The 25,000-nt window shown below is 34.8% G+C and overlaps 1 protein-coding gene across 4 annotated transcripts in view; it reads left to right on the top strand.

The window, feature by feature from the left end:
• Positions 1-25,000, top strand: part of LOC137633618 (uncharacterized) — an 871,256-nt gene that overhangs the window by 752,475 nt on the left and 93,781 nt on the right. Inside the window, exon 1 of one of the 4 annotated variants that reach the window (XM_068365883.1) lies at positions 16,954-17,249. The exons of the other annotated variants lie outside the window; for them this stretch is intronic. The gene's annotated coding sequence lies outside the window, so the exon portion shown is untranslated. Of the gene's footprint in view, positions 1-16,953; positions 17,250-25,000 lie in introns of those variants that run through there. 4 annotated transcript variants of the gene reach the window in all.

The raw sequence follows: 25,000 nt of genomic DNA, 5'->3' as shown, positions 1-25,000 counted from the left end.
CGAAAAGACTAAAATCACTGAGAGATCTTTGCTAAGACCGACTCTAGAATGTTAAAAATCCTTCCAGAAACCTAAAACCACAATTTTTTCACATACTACAGATCTTCTACAACGTTTAAAACGCTACGCTACCACATTCACTCCCTGCACAGCCTCTCTAACGTTTACAAGGCTTTCGGAGAGCTCAAATCACTAGCAGTTTTCTCGTCAGAAAGCCTCTTCAGTGTTTGTAACACTAACTTACACTCCCTTACTACTATGCAAAGGTTCGCCTATATCTATTACTATATTTTCATAAGGCTCTCCCTCTGATGGAATGTAATGCATCGAAACCCAGGGAATTACTTGATTAGGTTTACCATTAATTTGACATTCGTGAGTTTTATTTACCCGTAAATGCTTTTCATCATCATATACTGTTTTCAAAATTAAATTTCGATCTTCCTAGGAATTGCTAATTGTTCTATAATCTCCTTTTTGCTAACTGACTTGGGCAAACAGAATGACAAAAGATTCCCCAACTCCTATTCAAAAATCTCTGTCAGTGTGTTTTCTTCTCCATATAACTGGAGTAGCTCATCCATATTCAGAATGTTAGTGCCTAAACCTCCTCAGTAACTAATACTGGAATCCTCTACAATGACTATTATCTACATCGCTTTTCTTGACAGCTACATTTCAGCTTGGCTGACACTCTTGATACAGATATATGTAAAATATTTTTTTAGTCTATTTTATATAAATACCTTAATATCTAGGGACAGGTTATCTGTTCCTGATATCATGAAAATTATGAAATTTAATGGATATTACCTAACAAAAATAGAATATTTTAACTTCTTTCCATATTCTACATATGTACTATTCTCATCAGCACTCTAACTTTTGAATTTATTACGGCACACCTCTGCTAGTAGCCTTTATGGACCAAGAACAGATTCTTTAACATTAGCATGGTCTTCCCTCTCCTAATCAGACATACAGGTATACACAGAAAGGGCCCTACCACATAAGAATGACTGTAAATAAGAAATCCACTTGATTTTTTGGAGAACCTACTCTGTTTCTTAACTTTTCAAAAGAGGTGAAATATTATGTTATATCTTCCTCATGAAATTTTGGCATCAATTTCAACACTGCATCCCTATCTAAATTATCTGAGTCATTGTTCAATGATGAATTACTACCTCGTTTGCTGCCTGAAGCGTTACTTCCTGGTCTGTTACATGGTGGACTATTTTGAAGTTGTTGCATCAATCGGGTGATTTCTAAGTCAAGATTATGATATCTGTTATTTTCTTCTCGCTGTCTCTCATTTTCTTCTCTCTCAGCTGCTCTTCCATCTCTCTCATGCATTTCCACCCCTATCTTTAAACCACATTCGCTTAGAGCATCGCCATCATGCCCGAAATGCCTACCTGACTTCTATCAAATTTTGTGTTTATATCACTCATTTGTCTTCTTTCTATATTCTCCCAGTTTCACTTGGTACCATTGTCGAAAATCATAGCAAGGTAGCCAGCTGTTATAATCTGGAAATAGTTTCAGTTTTTTTTTAACATCTAAAATAAAATATTCCAACAACAACCAATGAAATATGAGAAATTAGTATAAAGAATAGTTTTCTTCAGCTGTTGGGATGATAATGGTAGAGAGGCCTTAGCCTTGAGAACGTTGCAGAAGGGTGGCTGAAGTTCAGATGAAACTTTAACGATGACATTGAATTCTAAGATGTCACAAAAGGGTGACATATAAATGAAACATCATAGGTTTTACAAAAATTCGATGATAGTTTAGAACTAAGGCATGGCTGCAGATAGTGTTGGCTACTTCCCATCACAAGCAGGGAGGGATGGCTTCTTCAATTTTTCTCTACTCAGCTACAAAAGGATTTTGGAGATAGGCTCTTGTAGTTTTAAGTGAAGGTCGGAAACTTTCACTGTCAGACTTTTGATATTCTCTTGCCTTTATCTTATCATGATATGGTTCCTATCTTGTTCAGATATAGTTTCTCTTATGTCTTATCTCCTCCACACAAACACTTCTTGGAGTTTATATACTTATGTATTAGTGAAGCTATATACGATGGACAGTAATCATTTCCCTATATGGATTTTTTTTTTTACAATTCTTTGTCCTGATTAGTTTCCTCAAAATATCCCAGTTCAATCACGCCTGAGAGGCTTCTCAGACAAATTTTTCTAGACCTCATTTTAAGACATAACAACAGTGATATCCCTCGAAGCTCCGTTTATCAGACTAAAGAGAGGACATCTTGGTTAAAAAAAGAAGGTTCCTTTATTGCTGCACGCACTCTTCATTGAGGCTCGGTTTATTGCTAGAATGCTGACCTGAGTGAGATGACAAATATGAAACAACATTATGATAGTCGAATCTCGTATTGCTGCAAAAACTTTGAGAATGAGTATATTTTTCTGCTTTAATGATATATTCGTTCAATAATATTGTATCTACCCATGACATCATCTTTTACTTAATACATGTGGCTCTGTCAGTCACTGTCCAAAGAAAAAGTCAAGCCTTTTGGCGGATGTGCTTGATAGTAAACAGATTAATGAGAAACTTGATCTTCCTTATTTCTGTTTTCTTGAGCCTAAACTTTTAAAATCAAAGCTCTCATGATGGACCTCCATGCTTGCAGAATTATAGACCAAAATTATATTTTTCCTTTTTTTATAAGAACTGAAGATTTCTTAGCTCTAAAGTTATCTGTTATTTTCTTCTAGTTAGCAAGATGTCCTTTTAACCCTGGATAGGTACGGTCCTCGGACACCCCTTTAAGGGTATACTCGGACGCGAACGACCCCGACGCCAAAATAAATTCTTGAAAAATCAGTTTTTGCAGTAACCTCCTTTTTTCTTTTGCCAAAAAAAACTTCAATGAATGCTTAAAACAACTGTAAAGATAAATACTACTCATCTGCAGAAAAACTATTTATTATAAATATTTTAAAAAATTAAGTAGAAAAAAAAAAGACCTGACATAAAAATTCATAAAAAAAAAGTTTATACATATATACACAAATCCTTTTAGGAATTGATTCTTGAATGTTTAGGACACATCTTGATGTATTTTGGATGAAGTCAGACCCATGGAGGTGAAGATCTGAAATTAGAAAAAAAGGGTAACTTTTTTTGGCCAAAAAAAATTGTCCAAATTTCATGAATTTTTTTGGGTACCCAAATGAAATAGGAAGTGGCTAATTTTTTTAGGGAATAAACATATGTTATCCTAAAATAGAAATATGTAAAAAAATCTTCATTATTTTGTAAATTACATTTATATCAGGGGCCATATCTAAAGGTAATTTTTTGAGTACTTGGAAATTTCGTAAAAAAATACATATATTTAATATATAATATGATATTTATGCAGGTAAAAATATACCAAAATATCACAAATTCTATAGGGAACAAGAATATATATAGATAGGGCAGCTTACGCTTCGGATATGTCCACAAAATGGCCGCCAACCACACTGACTCAGACTCCCTGAAATGTAGGAAGGGTATGTCAATTTCAAGGTGTTATTTACTAATCTAATTATTATTGGATATGCATAAAAATTGTATGGTGGGTTGCTGGATAATTGTCGATTATTTTACGACTATAAAATTAAAATTCTGACCCAAAAAATTTTTTTTGAAGGGAAATAAAATCGAAAAAAAAAAATGTAAAACAATATTTTAGCTAAAAAAATTTGATGATATTCAATCAAAAAAAAAGTAAACAAAATTTTCCGACAAATAAACATCTAGAGGAATCATTACTCTGTGATAGTTCCTTAGTACGTAGTAATTTTGAAAGAATTGGGAAAAAACGAAAAAATGGCAATCACCGGAAAATCGAACACATACCTATATATACGCCATATCTGGCTAAAAAAAAGATAGGCATGGGTAGCCAGATCATCTAGAAACACTTTCCAACACTATAAAAATATAAGTTTTGCGACACTACTTGCCAATTCCTTACGGTAACATGACTAAGCAAAAAAATGCAAAACAAATAAAAAGGGGCACTCGTGGAAAAATGGCCATTCTAATATACAGCATTTCAGAAAAAAAAAATTTCAGCCACGTGCTAGGCAAACCATCAAGGCATATTTTCCGACAAATAAACATATAAATGAAATATTACTCTGTGATAGTTCCTTAGTACGTAGTAATTTTGAAAGAAATGGGAAAAAACGAAAAAATGGCAATCACAGGAAAATCGAACACATACTTATATATACGCCATATCTGGCTAAAAAAAAAATAGGCATGGGTAGCCAGATCATCTAGAAACACTTTCCAACACTATAAAAATATAAGTTTTGCGACACTACTTGCCAATTCCTTACGGTAACATGACTAAGCAAAAAAATGCAAAACAAATAAAAAGGGGCACTCGCGGAAAAATGCCCAACATTCTAATATACGGCATCTCAGATAAAAAAAAAAGACATGCACGTGTTAGCCCAACCATCAAGGCACACTTTCTAACACATAAACATGAAAAAAAAATCAATAATATACGGCAATTCCTTACTACGTAGTAAATTTTTACAAATATTGAAAAAAAAACAGAAATTGGCAACCGCAGTTAAATACCCAATATACCAATAACTACATCGTATCTGACAAAAACAAAATCACGCATGGGTAGCCAGATCATCTAGACACACTTTCCAACATTAAAAAAGCAAAAGTTTTACGACACTATTTCGCAATATCTTACGGAAAAATGACTTGGCAAAAAAATTAAAAAAAATTAAAAAGGGACACTCGCGGTAAAATGCCCGACATTCTAATATACGACATCTCAGATAAAAAAAAAGACATGCACGTGTTAGCCCAACCATCAAGGCTTACTTTCTAACACATAAACATGAAAAAAAAATGAATAATATACGGCAATTCCTTACTACGTAGTAATTTTTACAAATATTGAAAAAAAAAACAGAAATTGGTAACCGCAGTTAAATACCCAATATACCAATAACTACGTCGTATCTGACAAAAACAAAGTCATGCATGGGTAGCCAGATCATCTAGACACACTTTCCAACACTAAATAAGCAAAAGTTTTACGACACTATTTGGCAATATCTTACGGAAAAATGACTTGGCAAAAAAATGAAAAAAAATGAAAAAGGGGCACTCGCGGTAAAATGGTCCTCGTGGTGATGAACGACATTTTAACTAAAAAAAAAAAACATGCACATGGTAGCCAAACAATCCACCAAGACTTTCCACAACTGATAACCTATACAAGTTGCATCATTCTACGACAATTTCATAATACGTAATAACTTTGATAATTATGCAAACTACCTCAGAAGGGTAAACTCGGACGCGAACGACCCCGACACGTCTCAGAAATCGGGGAAGGAGTACAGCTACAGCAATGCACATCTGGACACTACTAGAGCGTGTAGGGGAGACACCTCCTGCAGGTCGATCACCCACAAATTCAGTCACAGGGGTGAGTCACGTGAGAAAAACCTGTTTTTTTTTGACGCTCGGGGTCGCAAACGACCCACCGTACCTATCCAGGGTTAAGACTTGTTGGAGATTTGGTAATGTTACTCGATCATGTAAATGCCTTTGTTGAAGCTAAAGTTGTCGTATAATTGACCTCCCTTTTTAGTAGTGCCTTTGACTGTATTAATCATTAGGCCCTTCTTTTCAAACCCAAACATCTCTGAGTGGATGGGTCTTTTCTTGCCAGCACAAATGAAATGAGAGTTCTCGAACAGAATTTCCCTTCTTAAGGCAAGAGACAGCTAATGGTTCGGCTATGAAAGCATTTGTATGGTAGGTGATTCTTTGACAGAGTCTCTTCCTTATAAGGTAGAGTGCCAGGAGTTTTAACACATTTTATGGGATATTTTGCTAAATTAGGTGATCATTTTTCAAACGCAATGATCTCTTCTCAATGATCTCCCAAACCCGACCATGAGGCATCTATTATGGAGATCATGGTAATGGAAATCTTGGATAAAATAAAATTTAAGAAACTCTTAAACTATTATGGAATTTTAATCATATTAATTAACACTGGGTAAGTTAACAGGCCGCAAATCTGGAACCAGGCGCTGGCGAAAAGCAATTTTTCCCAGGTTTTATCCTGTTGCTTTGTCTGTGGCATTGTTCTCAAGGTGAGCCACATAAGACTTTGTTATGATACAACAGGGGTGGGACGCACAAGTCGGAGCTTCAGATACTCGCAGAGATGTAGCCTGTCAATTTTTTTTTGTTTAAATTTTGGTACCACACTACTAAACTGTATTGAAATTTCAATTTCGTATACTTTTACATTTCACTAAATATCTCATAGTGATATTAATGAAAGTTAAAGAGATTTTCACTGAACATTGGTGAATAGTGTCGCTATGCAGTGATGTTGCCATCTTTGTATTAGGCTGCCGGATGTTCAAGTATATAGGGAAAAAAAATTCAGGCTGGCAAAAATCTCTTAGTGATTTTAATAATATTGAGTGTGCTGATGACACTTGTTTTTATCAGAAATAGGGTAAGGTGCCCCAGGTGGTCACCATCGACCAGGGAAGTGTAAGCAATATTTTCCACTCAGCACTCTCATGTTCAACCCCATCTAACACCCCTTCAGAAAGTGAGCCTCCATTTGACCTTCCTTCTCATTTTCAAAGTAAGAAGAGGATACAATTCCCTATGAAGAAAGTTAAGATACCTGTACCATGCGACGTTGGTGACGACAACAATGTAGATGATCCTCCCATGACTTTGACCGCGTTCAGAAGCCCGTCAGGGAAGGCCCCCATCTCCACCAGTGTGCCATTAATTAGTGCTACTGGAGTGTTTTTAGAGTGCCACCCCAGTGCCTTTTTCAAGTGCCACCCCAGTGCCTTTTTGAAGTGCTACCGCACTGCCTTCAACAAGTGCCACGCCAGTGCCTTCAACGAGTGCCACCCCAGTGCCATCATCGAGTCCCACGCCAGTTCCCATTTTCACCCGTCACAGATTTGGTGTTTTTCAGCCTAGGACCTTAAAAATTGGCTTGAATGCTGTCATGCCATTCAACTTTATTATGCATTTCGCCAAAGTTACTTATGTATAATGTAAATTTTTTCTAGATATTATTTTTTATATATTTAAACTTTTATATACTTATTTCTCTAAATTTTCTGAATTAAATATTTAAGATGATTGATTTTTAATTTACCCCTTACATAATATTTAGGAATGAATATTGTTAAATAAGAAACTTAAGGATTTGAATTATATTTATTAATAAGGAAGTTATATGGTCCGAAAGTTGAGGTCTCCTTTATGGAACCACATTGGTAATGGCGTACCCGCTTTAGAACTTAACCAACTCAGGGTTAAGGACCATTTTGACCAATACATGAAATGAATTTGATATTGTCCATGGCCTGAGAATTCTTTTAAAAAAACCATATACCTAAGCCTAGTAGTCTTAAAACCCTATCAGAGCTGTCTTTCTCCACACCCAATTGAAATCTTCCTATATTTTCTTTAACACTGGTCAACTACCAAGAAAAACTGAAGATGTAAAATCTTCCCTGGTTACATCCTGATCAAATATATATATATATATATATATATATATATATATATATATATATATATATATATATATATATATATATATATCTTTGCTTAGAATTCTTTGCTGTGAGGCTTCTGTTATGGCTAATATGATTTTCCCCATATTACATATGTTACCTAGCAACTTGATATCGTTCCTGAAATTATTCTTGATTTAGTGAGTTGATTAGGATGCCAAGATTTTGAAGAGCCTGCTGAACTTTATTTTTGTATTTGAGGCATAATTCTTTTGTGTCTGTCCAAATAAGCCAGTCATCTAAATAACCTATGATCTGAACTCTCTGACGCCACATAAGTTGAACCACTTATTTCACTTGCTATGTAAACACTCTTATGATAGTAAGACTTAGGGGCATTCCAATCAGCGTCTTTTTTATCAGTAATACAAGTCTGAGCCCTTCTGATTAGTAATGGGCAACCATGCAATATGATTGTCATTTTGATTGTATTGTACAACGTGTAGATCACTCTCTTTTCTGGTGAGCCTTTTTGTAATGAAATCTTAAAAATACACACCTTTCTATGACTCCTTTTTCTAGCAACATACTTACAAAGGAGAAGAGTTCAAGGGTCCTGTGCCGATGAAAATTTGGGTGTGAAGTTTTTGATATCCTTAAACAACAGAGATCCCTTGGCATTATGATCTGTGCCTTTGGAGAAAAGGTCCTACTTACCCAGAAACACATGGAGACAACACCAAACTGAAGCCCCTTACTGACAGGATCCCCTGGATCTATGTTCTTTACAAGCTCTTTTGCTTTCCTCGTACAGTGTCCAAAAGCCATATCTATCTGTGTAGCCTAAGTTTGACTAGCCCTGAGATATGGCCTCATATTGAGCGGGATAGTGTTGCTGCCCTTGTCATGTCAGAGGAAAATTGGGTGTAGTTGATGTCAAGTGTAGAAATAAGAAAGTGAGGCATGAATCTTCATGGGGTGCTTATGACTCTACGGCTGGGACTTATCGGTCTTTTTTTAAAGGAATATGGGAAAATGTTTTTTTCCAAATCTCCGGAAGTAAAGTAGCCATTAGCTCCACTTTGACCTTTGCTATGCCATCCTTCTCCACATTAAACTTTTTAAGCTTGCGATGAATCAGCTTAAAATTTAATCCTATGAAGATCTGCAAAGCCTTGTAGATGGGTATGGACAGTAGCTTTATACTGCTGCAGTTTGTTGCGACCCTAAAATCGTTACAGGTTCTTTCAATAATTGAAATAAATGTTTCCAACAACTACCATTAAAAAATGGAAAATTAATATAGAAAGAAACTCACGAAAAAAATACATGTTTACTCAAAAACATGTATATAAAGAAAATCAATGTTACTGAATCGTTTACTTCAAATGACAAATCAAACCAATCAAAACATCAATAGAAAAGGGGATAGTCAGAAGGGTAGAAATACTTGAGGAATGGTTTTCTACACCATCTGAGATGATATGAGTACGGAGATTTCAGGCTTGAGAACGTTGCAGAAGTGTGGCAAAAGTTCAGATGAAACTGGCATGATGACCGGATTCGAAGACTTAACAGAAAGGGTGGCATCAAGATGGGACATCAAAAGTCTTCTCCAGGAATTCGAAAGATAGAGTTGAACTGAGGCAGGCTGCAGGCATTGTAGGCTATTTTTTATCACAACCAGAGAGTGCTGGCTGCTTCAATTTTTCTGTTGTCAGCCATAACCAGATTTAGAGATAGGTGTTTGTTTTCTGAAGGGAAGATAAGAATCTAGCTTGGTCAGAATTCTAGTTTCTCTGCTTGTTATATCATTACGACTTGGTTCTCATATCTTTTGGATATAGTTCCTCTCCTTTTTATATGCTGTCTTATCTCCCCTGGATAATCTCTTCTTGAAGTTTATATACACATGCATGGGCGGAGTTAATTAAAGTGGGCAGTGGTTATTTCCATAGAAGGGGTTTTTAATCAATTTTGGGTCTCTATTTGCTTCCTCAAAAACGCCCACTTTGATCAAGCCATAAAAGTTTCTAGAAGAAATTACTGATGCAATCTGAACCATATGTTAAGTTGTGAAAAAAGGGCAGCACGTGTCCACCCATGGTGACATATTTCATAAACACGAATATCCCTCATGCTCAGTTTCTAAAAATATGCTTACTCCACTTTTTAAGACAATGAAATCCTGGTCAAAACCGGATAGTTCCCTAATCTCGTCAGGTGCTCTCGTCGAGGCCCTGTTTACTTTCAAAATGCTGACGACAGTGAAGTGATGACAGGTTTGACCAAACCATATGGTAGTCGAATCTCGTCTCGCCGCTCACGCTTTGGGGATAGGTGTTTTTGGTTTTTTATAGCATATCCTTTTAAAAGTACTGTATTTACCCATGATACGTTCCCCAAAAAGAAAATAAAAAGAAAATCTACTGATTTCCCTTATCTTTAAATGTCTGCTATGAAAAAAAGCATTCATCCCTGAACTGAGGAATATTTGCATGTAGCTTCAAATTAACACTACCCAAATATTCTTCTTTCGCATTCCATTACCTCAACACAAAACTCAGTGAAAAAAGAAAAAAAAATACACTATTTGTTGAAGAAGACAAAAATTCTTATCCTGAAAAATCTCTGGAAAGACTATCAGCTATCACATTATTCTTTCCTTTTGCATGAATTATCTTCAGATTATAATCTTGTAGCTTTAATCTCCAATGCATGAGAGGATTATTCTTATTCTTACATCTTTCTAAGGAAACTATTGGATTGTGATCTGTATACACAGTTCAAACAGGACTACGATGTACATCAATCTCAAAGTGCTACAAGGATGAAACTAAACTAAAAAATGCCTTCTCAATAGTTGAGTAAATTATTGAGCTTTATTCAGTTTCTTTGAATACTATGCGACTGAGTGCTTCGTCCCATTCACTTTATACAACAAGACTAATCCTATACCAATGTTACTAGCATCTATCACTAAATTAAAATCCTTGCTAAAATGAGTAACATTGATAATGGCTTGTGCAGCATTAAAGCCTTTAAATCATGAAAAGCTTCTACATATTCCTCATTAAACACAAAACTTCGTCCCTTCTTTAAATGATTAGTTATGGGAGCGCTTATTTCTGAAAAATTGGGTACAAATCTACGGATATATGAAACCATCCCGAGAAATCTCATGGCCTGCTTTTTAGTTGCTGTTATTAAGATATTCATGATAGCTACTTTATGCCCTAAATAAGTGATGGTAAATCTAATTTTAATAACAACACCCATTGAAGTCAATGATAGAATCTTATTTCTATTGCATGCAAACTGCATAATCTTATAGCTTTTCAGATACTTTAACACCAGTTGGGATAAATTACGCTAAGTATAAAAAAAACATGTTATAAACTTACTTTGAATTTCAGAATCTACTAAAAACGTGGAATAAATAAAATGTGATATTTGTGAAAATTTCTTTGATGTAAAATGAACATTCTACTGTCAAACACCGATGTGGCAATAGAAGGGATAAGGAGGGGTAGGATATTGGGATTGTAACTCGGGGGTGAAATTAGGAAATTGTAATATATGCAGCACTACAGTATCGTCAAACCCAAAAATATTGCTATTAATTTAGGGGAAAAATAGCAAACCCTTTTTATACATACTCCAATGTTAACGTCCCAGGTTTTTTTTTTTTTTTTTTTTTTGTTTGCTGCAATGAAACCATGGATAAGGTTGAAAAATCTTGTATGAGTTTCTGATTCTTTTACATGTTCCAATAACACCAAGAAGAAAACCTGAATATATACAACGAAAGTGACCAAATTTCCCGTGTGGGTAGACAGATTCTGGTATTGGTACTATAGGGTAATTACAATTCCTGCTACTCCAAGTTGTTCTGAAGAAGTCAGTTAAAAAGCTTAACATTCAGGATTTCTAGAGTGTCCTTGGTACGTTGGTGTACTCAACATTCTTAAAGGAAATAGAAAGGCTGATTAAAAGAAATATAAATAACACTCCAGTTTGAGTGCGAAAAAAATTCTAAATACAAGTTATCTGGACGTTCGACCAAATTTTAGAAAATCTAATCCTCAAGCTGTACCCAGGAGCTGGAATCGACACACAAACAAATTAACACACAAACACACACAGAGAGTTATGTTGGAAGAGCAGGTGTAATTGAAGTTCCCAGTGTTTTTGCCAGAGTGAAAGGTTCTTTCATAAGTATCATGGTCATAGGTACTTCTCATTCTTCAATGTTCCTAAAGCTTTTCACTCTTCAAACAGAGTGAAAAAAAAAAATTTTTTGGTCGAAGGAAAATCATATTTTGCGTTAAATAATGTTTGGTCTCCAAGGAAATCTCTGTGAAAAAAAAAATATTTTCTTCCCTGCCCTAGGACCATTGTATCAACATGCAAATCATTGAGCCAGTGTGTACAAGTCAGACCTTTAGGTTCAAGCAAATGGGAATTTTAGCTTTCTGAACCGTTAAAATCGTTGTAAAGATCCCTTAGTATATGCAAGTGTTTGTTTAGTCAGAGATCTTAGCCTTTTAAAAGCGTAAGTACAGAGATTTTAGCCTTATGGAAACATTTTGAACGTTATCAAGGTTGTCTGAACCAAGAGTGGGCTGTAAATTGTACCTTCTAGAAGCGTTGTAAACGTTGTAGATAGTGTCAAAACAAAGATTTAGAATTCTGCAAGCGTTTTAAACTTTATAGAGGCTATACAATGAGTGTGTGTTTAGTTTTAGCCAGTGATGTAAACTTTTGGGAAGCATTATAAACATTGTCAAGGTTTTGTGAGTAGAATTGGAAACGTTTTAAAGGCTTTCACTGAGTACATATAGTGTTATGGCCAGTAATTTTAACCTTCTGGAGCGTTATACACAATATAAAGGCTCTCTGGGAATTGAACACCTAATAATTTTAGCATTCGTGAATCATTGTAAACGTTTAAAGTCCGTGCAGTAAGGGCAAGTGGTGATGTTGCCTTTTATTTTAGCTTTCTGGAAGCATTTCAAACCTTGTAGAGACTAGGCATTAATTGTATGTAGAAAATGAATGAATGATTTGAAGTTTTCTGGCATCATGACATCGAAAACTAGGCAAAAAGTGCATGTGGTGGTATACCCAATTAACTAGTCTAGTTTTTCGATCTCCTGTTAATAAATCTCTCTTGGCGGACCTTGATACTTATGTAGATGTAGAACCCAATGGTTAGGTAGCAAGAAGTGAAGCTTTTAGCACTTGTTGGAGAATTGGTAATGTTACTCCATTATGTATAGTATTTGTGGTAGCTTAAGACCAACTGATTATGGACCATTTCCTATAACTCCCATATTATCTAAAGTTTTGTTTTAAAATCTTTTGGCAAAACGTCCATATAAATGGGCAAAGGCAATACTCTATTCCTTAATTTGCAATTTATCTTTCATAAAGGCCTTGTGGAAAGTAATGCCCTTCTCACAATCTCAAAAGCTATAGAGAAATGCCTTGATTGGGGATATGCATTAATTATGATGCCATTGTTTTTAACTTAAAGGGTTGGGAGTGGGTTAGTCTTTTCATAGCATCATTATCTAATTTCTAAGTAATAGCTTGTAAAGAGTAGTGGCGACCACCATCGTGAGTATAAGAATGTTATATCCGGTGTTCACCTGGGAAGTCTTTTTGGCTGATTTTCCTATTATGTAGTCGTCAAATGAAATGTAGTTTTGGCCTAGAAAACAAGCTCGTTGCATACACAGATGATGCTACTCTCTTTGCATCAATTCAATTTCCTGAATGTAGATCTGATGTTGCTAAATCAATTAATAGAGATCTAGCCACAATTAGACAATGTTGCAAATTATTGGGTATGAAGTTGAATCTACAAATCTCAAAGTAATATCAAAAGTTGTCTGTGGACAGTTGCTGCTTAACATCTGGATGTTCGCATTAATAATTCTTCTTTAACTATGCTTTACAGTTTTTAAATTTTAGTAGTGATTCTTAACAAGAAATTTACTTTTGAGAAACACATTAGGTCCGAGTCCCCTTTAATTGCACAAAAAATTAGCTTGTTGAGAAATTCTTTTGAGATTATTGTTGATTAATCTATTCTGAAAAAGTGTTTTATTTCTCTCATTTTACCTTGTTTTCAGCATTGTTTTTTCTATCTGGTCTTCAGCTGCAGATTCCCATACTATTAAATTTCTTATTCATGATATATAGATAAATATATATATATATATATATATATATATATATATATATATATATATATATATATATATATATATATATATATATATATATCAATATCTGTCTCTGTATTCCGATTAGTTTCTTATGCATATTGTATAAGTGTTTTTCAAAATTCTGACCATCCTTTACATTTATTCATTCCCAGACAGAACCACCCTTTTCGTAATACTAGGTATAAAGTTAATTCTCATAAATAGGTTTTTTTCACGATGATAGTCAATACTTTACTGTAATCTAGAATCTTTGTTCCTGGTATGGCCAAGTTGTTGAATGATCTTTCTATTCGGGTAGTTGAATCGGTAGAACTTCAGAATTTCATATGAGCCTCTTTTCATAGTTTATCTATGGAAGACCTTTTTTGATTATTGTTTAAATATTTTGCTTTAAATGTTTAACACTTTTCATATAGTTTATTCATTTCCTTATCTCCTTCCTCAATGGGCTATTTATCCACGTTAGAACCATTGGTCTTATAGCATTTTTTTTTTACATTTTCATAGCAAGTTAACATCAATGGTGATTGTAAATTAATAAGATTTTTTTTTATTTCCCACTGAGGATGTAGCTTAGCTACTACTACTACTACTACTACTCCTGATAATGATGATAATGATGATGATGATGATGATGATAATAGTAAATGTTAAGCTTCTGGAAAATTAGGTGCAGTGAATTCAAGTGGAGATTTAACAATGCAATTGATGATGCACTCAGTGATTTCAGGATTCTAGAAGCTTTTTAAGCCCAATAGATGCTGTGTAGTAAGTGCAGGTTGGGGGATAAAATTTGATATCAGCATTCTAGAAGCTTATTAAGCCTAATAGATGATGTGTAGTAAGTGCAGGTGGTATGGTAATAGGAGATTTTAGCCTTTTGGAAGAATTATATGCATTATAGATGTTGTGCAGTAAGTGCACATTGTGGTTTAGCCTGTCAGGACAACAAGACGAGCAGGGAGAGACTGAAAATTTACTGAAATTGCAACGGTCACTATATTAGAGAGTGCGGACGGAAACCTTTCCAACCACCACAATCATTTGTGTTTTGATTAAAATATAAATATAAAATGCCAAGGCGGTAGCCAAATGAAATATTCAATATTATACATGGATATAAAGCTCTCAAAGAGCGCAATATTATTGTACAACAATCCACCGTGTGAAATAAAGGATAAATTTACATTATATAGAAAAGAGTTCAGGGGAGGAAACACGGCGGGTAAGACGATGTCCTTACAAGCCTTTCATTTTAGCTTTTTACAAGTATTTTAAACATAGTAGAGGCTGGGCAGTAAGTTCCAGTGGTAGGGTACAGAGGGATTTTAGCCTTCTGGAAACGTTTGAAACATTAAAGAGGGTGTCTGAGCAAAGATCTAACAGTTATTATTACCACCAGGAGGCGTTGTAAATTTTGTAGAGGCTATGCATTAAGTGGAAGTGAATGTGTAGCCAGTGATTTCAACATTCCTGAACTATGCTAGACGTTGCAGCCAGTGTGTCTTAAAGCAAGCATTAATGCTGAATATCTTGTTGTCTTAATGAAATAACTGCCGTTGTTCACAGAGAAATAATCATCATAAATGATGACCCTAATTTATCTGTTTTGCAAACACGGTTTGTCAACATAATCTGAAAATCAAAGAATAGACCCCTCAAAATGCTTCATTTGTAGTCTGCAAATACCCCAAGTACTTTGAAATTACTATTTCTTTATCCCCTGAATATATGTATACATTACCCCTCATATTCAATGATGGTAAAGCAGTTTTTTTATGAAAAGGTAAAGTAAGTTTCAGCAGTGTGCACAGATCTTCTGCTCCACTGGTGCAACATAGGAAAACACCACGGCATCAGGGGAGAAATCCCAGGAGAGAATCCTAACTCATTTTGTTACCTTCAAATAGCTTGGAAGATTTACTTTGATAACATGCCTTCAATATCAGCTGCGGCAAAGTTCCACTGATTACGTATTCAATAAAAAGTAAAAGTATACGACTGGTGGTAGGCTAACGGTGTCATGGAATCGCAAAATACTGGTATGCTATTAGCTATCCTGTACAGCTTTCAAATGGATTGAAATATAATAGCAAGTGCATTCGCCTGCCAAGTGATCGCTAACTTGTTCGAAATATTTTGCTCAACTGGTTAACAACTATGTTCTTTATTATATAGTAGGCATTTTACTTCTTCTCTTAGGTATATTTTTGAAAGGATATATGAAATGATTGAATATTTTTTTACAAAAGAAATTATTTTCATATTTACATAATTAAAGAAAAAGGAGAAAAAAATGAAATACTATAAAAGCTTTTTGTTCATTAATGGATGTAAACGAATTAGTATCTATCATATATTGTAAGACACGATATTACTATTTTTATTCAATTATCATATGTTCATTTATTTTTATCATTATTACATTAAACCATGTTCATGCAGTTTTTTATATAATTTAGTTAAAGCCTACTTATTTTACTTTTTACTATTAATCATTATTAGAGTTTTTGCTTTGATCAATTCTTCAACTGTTACGTCATCCAGATTAGTGTAAAAAAGGGGAAAAATAGCAACCCAGTCAACTGATAGTGACAAAACAAAGATAGAGTATTCTTCAAATGTGTAAAAAAGGAAAAAATTATGTTATCATAATTAGTTTCTTTTATTTCTTCTTAGCCTTATGAAGGTCTCTTAAGACAATGACATGGAGTCTCCCTCTTCATCTCAGAAGATATTTATAAAAAAATTACTTTATATTAAAAGTAATCCAAAACTCTGAATACATTCGAAATCTTCAGTAATTTCTCACCTTACTAACAAATCAAGATTTCTTTTTTAATGCTTCTCATTCACCAAACAGTAAGACAAAAACTTATCAGCAGCTCTGCTTGAAAGAGTTCTTATCATGACGCTGGCCCTCCTCACCACCACCCCCAATGCCTCACCCTCCTCAACAATACTTGTGACAATATACGCAGGGATGTAGATAACATATAGCGGTTAGACCAAAGCTCCCTCATCTCTTCAATAAGACAATTACCAATGAAAAAATAGCTAAAATAATTTTATCTTTCTCAAGAATCGTTTAGTAAAAGCATACTATTCATGAGAAGGGGTAAATTGAAAATTACAGTTACATGTAGCCTTTATCACTGAGGAGAGTGATAAGGCGTCTGAATGCCTTATCACGCGGAAGAGATAAAGTCTGTTGGAGATAAGAGGTTGCACGGCTGCCACTCATAGTGAACAGTGTTGAAAGCTTATCCGTTTCTAGTTATATGGAATCAACTCTCTCTGCATATCAAAACCAAACTGCAGGGACATTTATAGTGAAAGTGAGGAACAAGTAGTCAACGAGTGCCTCCCAAAAAGTGAGAAAACCATCAAACATACGATCTTGAAGATAACACTTGGGTATCAGAGGGGGAATTACGAGGTCAGTAAAATAAACAATCATATGTTATGTGAACTATATGATTGTGATAGCTGGCCAAACTATTTGAAGTTTATCTTTATTTGAGATATTTTTTTTTAGAAAAAAATTTTGAATTTATTTAAGTCTTGTTATAAGAATACAATTCTATTTTGCTAGAGAATTGTCTCAGATATCTATATATATATATATATATATATATATATATATATATATAAATATGTATATAAATGATATATATATATATATATATATATATATATATATATATATATATATATATATATATATATATATGTATATAAATGAATATATATATATATATATATATATATATATATATATATATATATATATATATATATATATATATATATATATGTATATATATAAATATGTATATAAATGATATATATATATATATATATATATATATATATATATATATATATAAATATATATATATATATATATATATATATATATATATATATATATATATATATATATATATATATATATATATATATATATATATATATATATATATATATATATATATATATATATAATTTGATTGAACGGAAATGTCTTCAACTTTAACGCAAGATCACCACCAATCTTGTCAATATATCTTTAAAAAAAGTGTGAACATGAGTGCTAACTCAACTTTATTAGTTTACTGGTGAGAACACTCTTTTATTTACATTGAACGTAATATATTGTTACTTTTCATTTTATAGTTCTCATGAATAGCATACTATAAATACCCTTAGCTCTTGTAGATTGGGAAGTTTGTTTTAAACTTTTTTTGTTTACACACCAAGTGGAACATGTGTTTCTGAAACTGCAAATTACAATTAGCATTTCTTCAAATACGTCTAAGAGTATGATTTTCTTTCAAAAATAACTCATAAGGTGCAATTAGCACCTAAATTATATCTTTTATGGCCTCTGAAAGGATTGACATTTACTGTTGCTTTTGTCTATGATGCTGAAGCCACGAAAAAATCTAGTCATTCCATCCTTAAGAGTCGAGATAATCTGCATGAGTAGACGGAGCCTTTTAGTGCAATGCAGCAAATTTTCTTGTAGCTTTCACTCTTTTTAATGAAGCCATGAGATTGCCTTAATACTTGTCCTGGTGAAGACAGAAAAATACTTGAATAATCCTGATAAATACTTCGAAGGTTCCTACATGTATAAAATGGTGCTGGTACTGCAGTGTAGTTAACGATGCTTTAATTTTGTTAGTTTTGAAAAAGCCAGGGTAGTTGCCCAGGAAGTGCAAACTGTTCATACAAGGATAACATGGGCCTTGGGCGTTTTGTGTAATTTCCGTTTCTGTTGCTTTTACTTGGTCTTAAGAAGCAACCAAAGAATCTTGGTTAATCCTAATTTAAGCGTGTTAGGTTCCTGCATAGGCTGCATAGTCCTAGTACTTTGGCATATCTAGCCTTCCCGGTGCCTCCTGTAGCTTCTGATGCAGTTAAAACCTAGAATCGTGGTAAAGTGTTGTAAATTGATGTTTATTGTGAGAAAGTATAAATTATACCACTAAAAGGGTCCAATGTTTGTGTATGCAGAGCAAGGTCAAAGTAATATTACTGGTACTTTTTCCTTGTTAGTTAAAATCACAAAAATGTCCGGTCAATCCTTCTGGAATTCCCAGAGGTTCCAATATGTGTTGCATGTTCCTGGCACTTCATCACGCTGGTCATAGTACTGTATTGTAATTAACTTTCCCAGTGCTTTGGAGTCTTCCGATGAAGTATAAAAAAATTTGGGATAGTCCTTTGAAATTAACATTCCTGGTGATTTTGCCTACTCTGGTGAAGCCTGAAGGTTCTAGAACGAGATCCCTCCCTAGAGGTTATAAGGGGCTACTTTTTTTATCTGTGCAAATCTTTATATCGGTGTTCCTGCTTAGAATGAGCCTCTTCAACAACAGGAAAAACACCATTAGTTCCAACATATCTATGAGAAAAGCTAAAAAGTGAGGGGACCATTTTCTTAACACAAAGGTGTCGTCTCAATGATCTCCCTATCCTAACCCGGATGTCTGTATGAAGATTATAGTGATTAAGGGCGGGGCTACTGTTACAATTATGGCCAATTAATGTGATATTGACTATGGTCAGAGAACTCTCTTATTATGACCAGGCATATGAACACGATGGTCCCGAAACCCATTCCAAGCTCCCATTCTCCACACCCACTTAAATTTTTTTTAACCTTTTCTTTACCTCTGTTGATGCTGAATGAAGAATGATTAAAACTCTCTCTGTTGCCTTTTGATAGAAAGAATCTGACCATCCTAATAATTCCTTGCAGGTATTCCTTTAATAGCCATAGTCTGGCTATCATCATTATACATTGGATATTAGCTACTTAGATAACCATCTTTATAATAATCTTGATTTGTTCAAGTAGACTGCTGTACTGCATGTTTCAAACACACTTGTACACTGCAACAGTATGGAATTTTTTTCTACCTCTCAATCTTCCTCGCACTGCTAAACGTCTCCCACATTATGATACATTGAACACAATCTACTTGGTACCGCCTTCAGCTGGATATTTCATTTCTGACTTTAAATGCGTGTTTCAAATCATCAGTCCTGTAATGATATGTTTACTCGTATAACATTTATAGGAAAAGCACTTGGCAACACTCTCATAATATGTAAGCTGCTGTTTGCCAACTATTTTTCTGAATGTCGCTAGAAGTTAGACGACTGGTACTCTCTGGTTTCTTTCCTGCATTTAATCATAGACAGTAATTTGTTTTTCTTCTTTCACAATGAGGTGCCTAAATACGAGCCGTATTTCATCAATTGAAATAAATGAAATACTAGAGTAGGTATCCAATAATGATAACAAAAGAACAATAATGCAGAGATTCATTATATTTCCCATTTTGAAGGCAGATCCAGTATTTAGCCAGACCTATAAGTAGAATAAATACTAGAGAGCGTTGCGAGCCAATCAAAGTTTTGGTATTTTGAAGTCTCTCAGATAACTTCTGAAACACTCCTGAAGAGCACAGCCACGTTTGGTTTGAATATCATTAAAAAAAAGAAAAAAAAGATACTGTGTCCTCTTTCCTGACACCAACTATAAAAAAGGAAAATTTCTGTCTGGTGTTTGCACATATTTGAGGAGCATGGTAGTAAGCCTTTTTTTCAAAGTGCAATTCACTGGATATCTGACAACAGACAAATTTATTTGATATTTGTGGTGTAAAGCAAAACATATTGAGTTAAAGTAATTACCAAAAGGGGACCCTGAAACCAAAATTAAATTAGGGGTTCTTTTACAATTAAAGATTTACTTTATCTTGTATTTCTCAAATTCGTTGGCCCGGCAGTGAATCCTAAAGTTATGGATATTATTAATGATCATATATGAATTCACCAGAATAAAGCTATTTAATACTGTTTTCACAAATTAATTGTTTATGAAATTTCACAAGGATATTATAGACAAAATGTTCGAACTTTGTCATAAAAAGTTTGAACTTTTAAGAGACAAGGATGATGTGTATCATCAAGGTAAATTACTAAAAGTTGCTACAAATAGGACATCTCTCTAGCTTTTCTTCTATGTGATTAATCAATTCAAACTGTTACTCTGACAGTAGGATGGTGTTGAAGAGTTTCCTAGGGTGTGCTTTGATTAAGTCATCAGCAATGCCCGTCAACTCTAGTTGGACGCTGTACTGGATTTTCATAAGAATGAGGGCTGAGAGTTGGCGGGTTTTTCATTCTATTCCTGAGGTGTGTCTTCAACAGTCTTTTAACTGAGAATGTCTTTTCAGCTTCAGCTTATATGACTGGTAAAACACACAAGGGTCAACAATGCACATGTGCTGGGCCAAGCATCTACATCTGCATACGACTACACGTCCATGAGTGTGTCTGGAAGTGTGCCTTTGAAGGAACACCACATCATTTCCCACCATATGAGCTCATTGCAAGCCAACTTGGCAGGTCATATTTCCAGTGCAGTACCTGCGTGGTGATGTCTTCGAATAAACTGAAACCTCTTGTTGCAAGTATTTGGACCAAATGTAGTATGCTAGTAACTGGCCGGCATTCATCTGCTGAAAACCTACGCTTCACCTGTTGGAGAATGTTCTCAATGAGTGGGATAGCCATTTTGCACTTCAAGTATTCAAGTGATGTGGTTGCCTCAGTGTTAATCTGATGCCGTTGCACTTGAGTTGTGAGTGGCATGGTTTCAGTTGATCCAACTTGCTCTGCAATGTCTTTCTCCTCATTGTTGTATCACTGGTAAACTCAACATGAATCTTTGGAAATTTTGTGTGACACTGTCTACCATGTGATATACTAAGTGAATGCCCAGTTCATGATTTTGCAAGCTTTGATGAAAGAGATTTAGCATAATCCAAGCCGTTTTTTAAATTGATAAATGCTAACGCATATTCCAAATTCTTGCCACTAGTTTTGATTTCACTATCCCAGTTCCAGGATTCCTGGCTCCATTTGGAGTGAGACAACATATTCCAAATAGCCTTAATGCAAATTACAACATGCTAATAAGATTCCAGGAACAATTTATGATACGCATGGCAAGCCCACCGAGTTTTGCTCAGGCCCTCCAGTTTGTAATGCTTTGCTTGAGGGCAGTAAACATGTAGCACAGTTTCAGAGAATCTTTTGATTTTCAGAGAGTTATCAAAAAAAAAAAAAAAAAATAGTGCACAGAATTTATCAGGCCAATCATGTTTTGTTTTAGTGGTAGCCTACTGCCTCTGTCAATGGTAATAATTAGCATGTGGGCATGACAATGAATGCAAAGTGCCCTAGGAGAAACTTCCTTTATATGCCAATAAACTCGTGTGCGTTCATATGACATAGAAGGGGCGCCATCGTATGCTTGTTCTCATATGTAAGCCAGATCAAGGTTGTCAGATGCGACAGACTCTATTAGCCCATCAGCTATGCCTCAGCCTATTGTCTAAAAAAAATTCTTAAAATCCAAAAAAATCTCGAAAATATTCTAACATCCATAGTTTTAGATCATGTTTTGATACTGCACACACACAGTAAGATCTTTTTGATTTGTTTAGTTTTCTGTGACTTCATCTATAATATGGGAATAAACTTTATTATCGCCATGTAATGATCAATTTACTTTGGCATACAATAAATTCCCAGTTACGTGGAAGATTTCCTCATGTATTGTATTTTATGTGTATTTGGCAATTTTGAAAGCTTTGACAAATGTTCATGCAGTATTCCATCAATATTCTAATTTTGCTCTAACATAGCAATGATATTGCTTATTTTCTTTTCTTAGGTAGATGAATCCAGCTTATCTTAGTGATGGCCTTGTAGCAGTAGGCCTTGTTGTCCAATTAGCAAGACACAATAGGTATTTTTCTTGAGCACGTGCAAATTCGTCTCGTGGATTTGTTTTTTCACCTTCTGTAATGCAGATTTGATGCATTGGTATGGAGTTGAATAATTACAACTGACCCTCGGTTAGCATCGTTGATGTGAAATCATTATTTATTGTAGTTACACAGCAATCCCTCTTTTCAAATTACCTTCTCTAGATTTTGAAAAGGAGCCTTCACAGAGACACTAAGTTGCCCATCAAATTTACATCCATGGGTCGCTTTCAATCTGAATAAAGTTCAAAATTTGCATAGACCTCCTTCCATGAACATTTTTTTCAGCCAGGAATGTTGAAATGTAAGTGGTGTGGGCTTTTTAGCGTGACTGTGAGTTACAGTTTTTGTATATATGGCAAATTGTTCAGTTGGCTGAAAAAGTTTTTTTTAGCTAATTGAACTTTTTTTCATCTCCAACGTTTGTAGGAGGAATACAGGAGCAACCCTAAATCAGTGGTTCGTAAATTAAATATTTGATATTAAATCGTTTATGATTATTTAGATCTAGGCCAAATTTAGTTTAGTATACCCTTCTTATAAGTAGTCTGTGATTTTGCGGTTCATGATAAATCTTTTGAAATAATAAAGCAATAGATTAACCTCTGGTTCGGTCAAAAAAAAAAAAAAAAACCTGCTGATTTGGCAAAGCTATGACTGACACACATAAGGGGCCTCTCCCAAACAAGTGTCCATAACAACCGTTGCTATGGGCAATTTTCGACTGTGTTGCCCGAGCATCCAGGCACTTTTGGGGAATTACATAAACAACTGGCACAGGATCTTTTTTCCTGTAAAATTCATAAATTTCAACCCATATTTCCCTCATATATGCATGCCTGTTCTTAATACGTTGCTTGTTACATGCTGAAAAAAAAAGAAATTTAAGTTGGATATACAAACGTGTTCAATGTTTTATAGCGAGATCTAGTGACCACAGGATATTCAACAAACGATTGAAGCATGTGTGTGTTTACAAAGGCCTAAATAAGTCAAATGTATAAATCTACATTTATTAGATAAGTCATGGCATTTACGGTTTCTTGTGGAACCAATGTGCTTATAACCAAAATTGTGACCTGGTCTAGGCTTCATCTATATTTATATGCACATGTATATAAAAAATCTCAGTCAAGAACCCTCTGACCCCCCTTCTGGATCTGCCAGTTATTCCGTATTTTATAGCCTTTTGAAATAAGGTGATAGAAATATTAATTGTTTTTAAAGCATCATTTAATTAATATTCCTATATTAAACTGTAAATAAAGATTTTAAACATAAAAGTTAATATCAACTTTGAAAAATCATCGTTAGTAAAATGAACGCTAACTGCACTTTAGGTACGATTCCTACCTGAAACAATTCGTGCTGCCATCACCGATAAAGATACCTTGCCCGTGAAGGACCTGATCATAAAATCAATGCTCTAATGTATTGGCACTTAACCCCCGTCAAGACATCTAACAAAGTCTCCACTTATGACAAAGAGAACAACTATTCAACACCGATAGAGGCCAATGTGAATGTGGTAATACACTGATGCCTGCCTTGAGATATGCCTCCCCTCATGTCGCCCCTCACTCACTCCAAAATCAACAATAACTCCAGTCACTTACTGATGCACATCAATCTCAGTTCTTCTAATACCACTCCAGGTTCTAGGCTGCTACGAGGGAAATGTGCGGATGGTTGTCTGTGGATAGAATATGTACAAGTAAGCTATTGCTTGTAGCAGTAGCCTCTCCTATCACAAAACCTTTCTTTTTACTTGATGCAGGTACAGGTTTTTGTTTTTTTGGTAGACAGTGGTGATTGCCGTTTGATTCTTCAAGGTCACTCTCCAGGACACAACGTGGTCATTCTAAGCTTGTTCACGATCCCCCAGTAACTACTAATGGATCTAAAATCACTATCCACGGGCACGAGACACTCACACTATTGTTTGGGAGTGCCAGATCCCAAGCGAAATTCTTTGGTGACGATGTAACATTGTCGCTACCTGGTGCAGATTTCCTTGCACTATATCACCTCAGGTTGTTGTGGGTCATTGACGATTAGTAAATGGTGACTCATTCCTATCGACACTTGTTCAACCTTCCCCTTCCAACATTGAACTCCAAATCAGCGTTTCCACTGATACTTACCACACCTCCTCACGTTATACCCAGAAGTCCTCAGCCCTGAACCTCGCCTAACACCCATGGTTTCTGCAAAGAGCGATATATATAACAACGTCAAGAGGATGGGGACCACAGTCTTTACCATTTTCAGGGGTCTGGCACAAGATCGTTTGGCAACTGCTAAACAAATATTGCCTGAACAGGAAGAATGGGCC

The sequence above is a fragment of the Palaemon carinicauda genome, chromosome 43, assembly GCF_036898095.1.
Source record: "Palaemon carinicauda isolate YSFRI2023 chromosome 43, ASM3689809v2, whole genome shotgun sequence".
Lineage (NCBI taxonomy): Eukaryota > Metazoa > Arthropoda > Malacostraca > Decapoda > Palaemonidae > Palaemon > Palaemon carinicauda.
The sequence above is the reverse complement of the archived record's forward strand: the minus strand, read 5'-3'. Positions and strand labels throughout refer to the sequence as shown.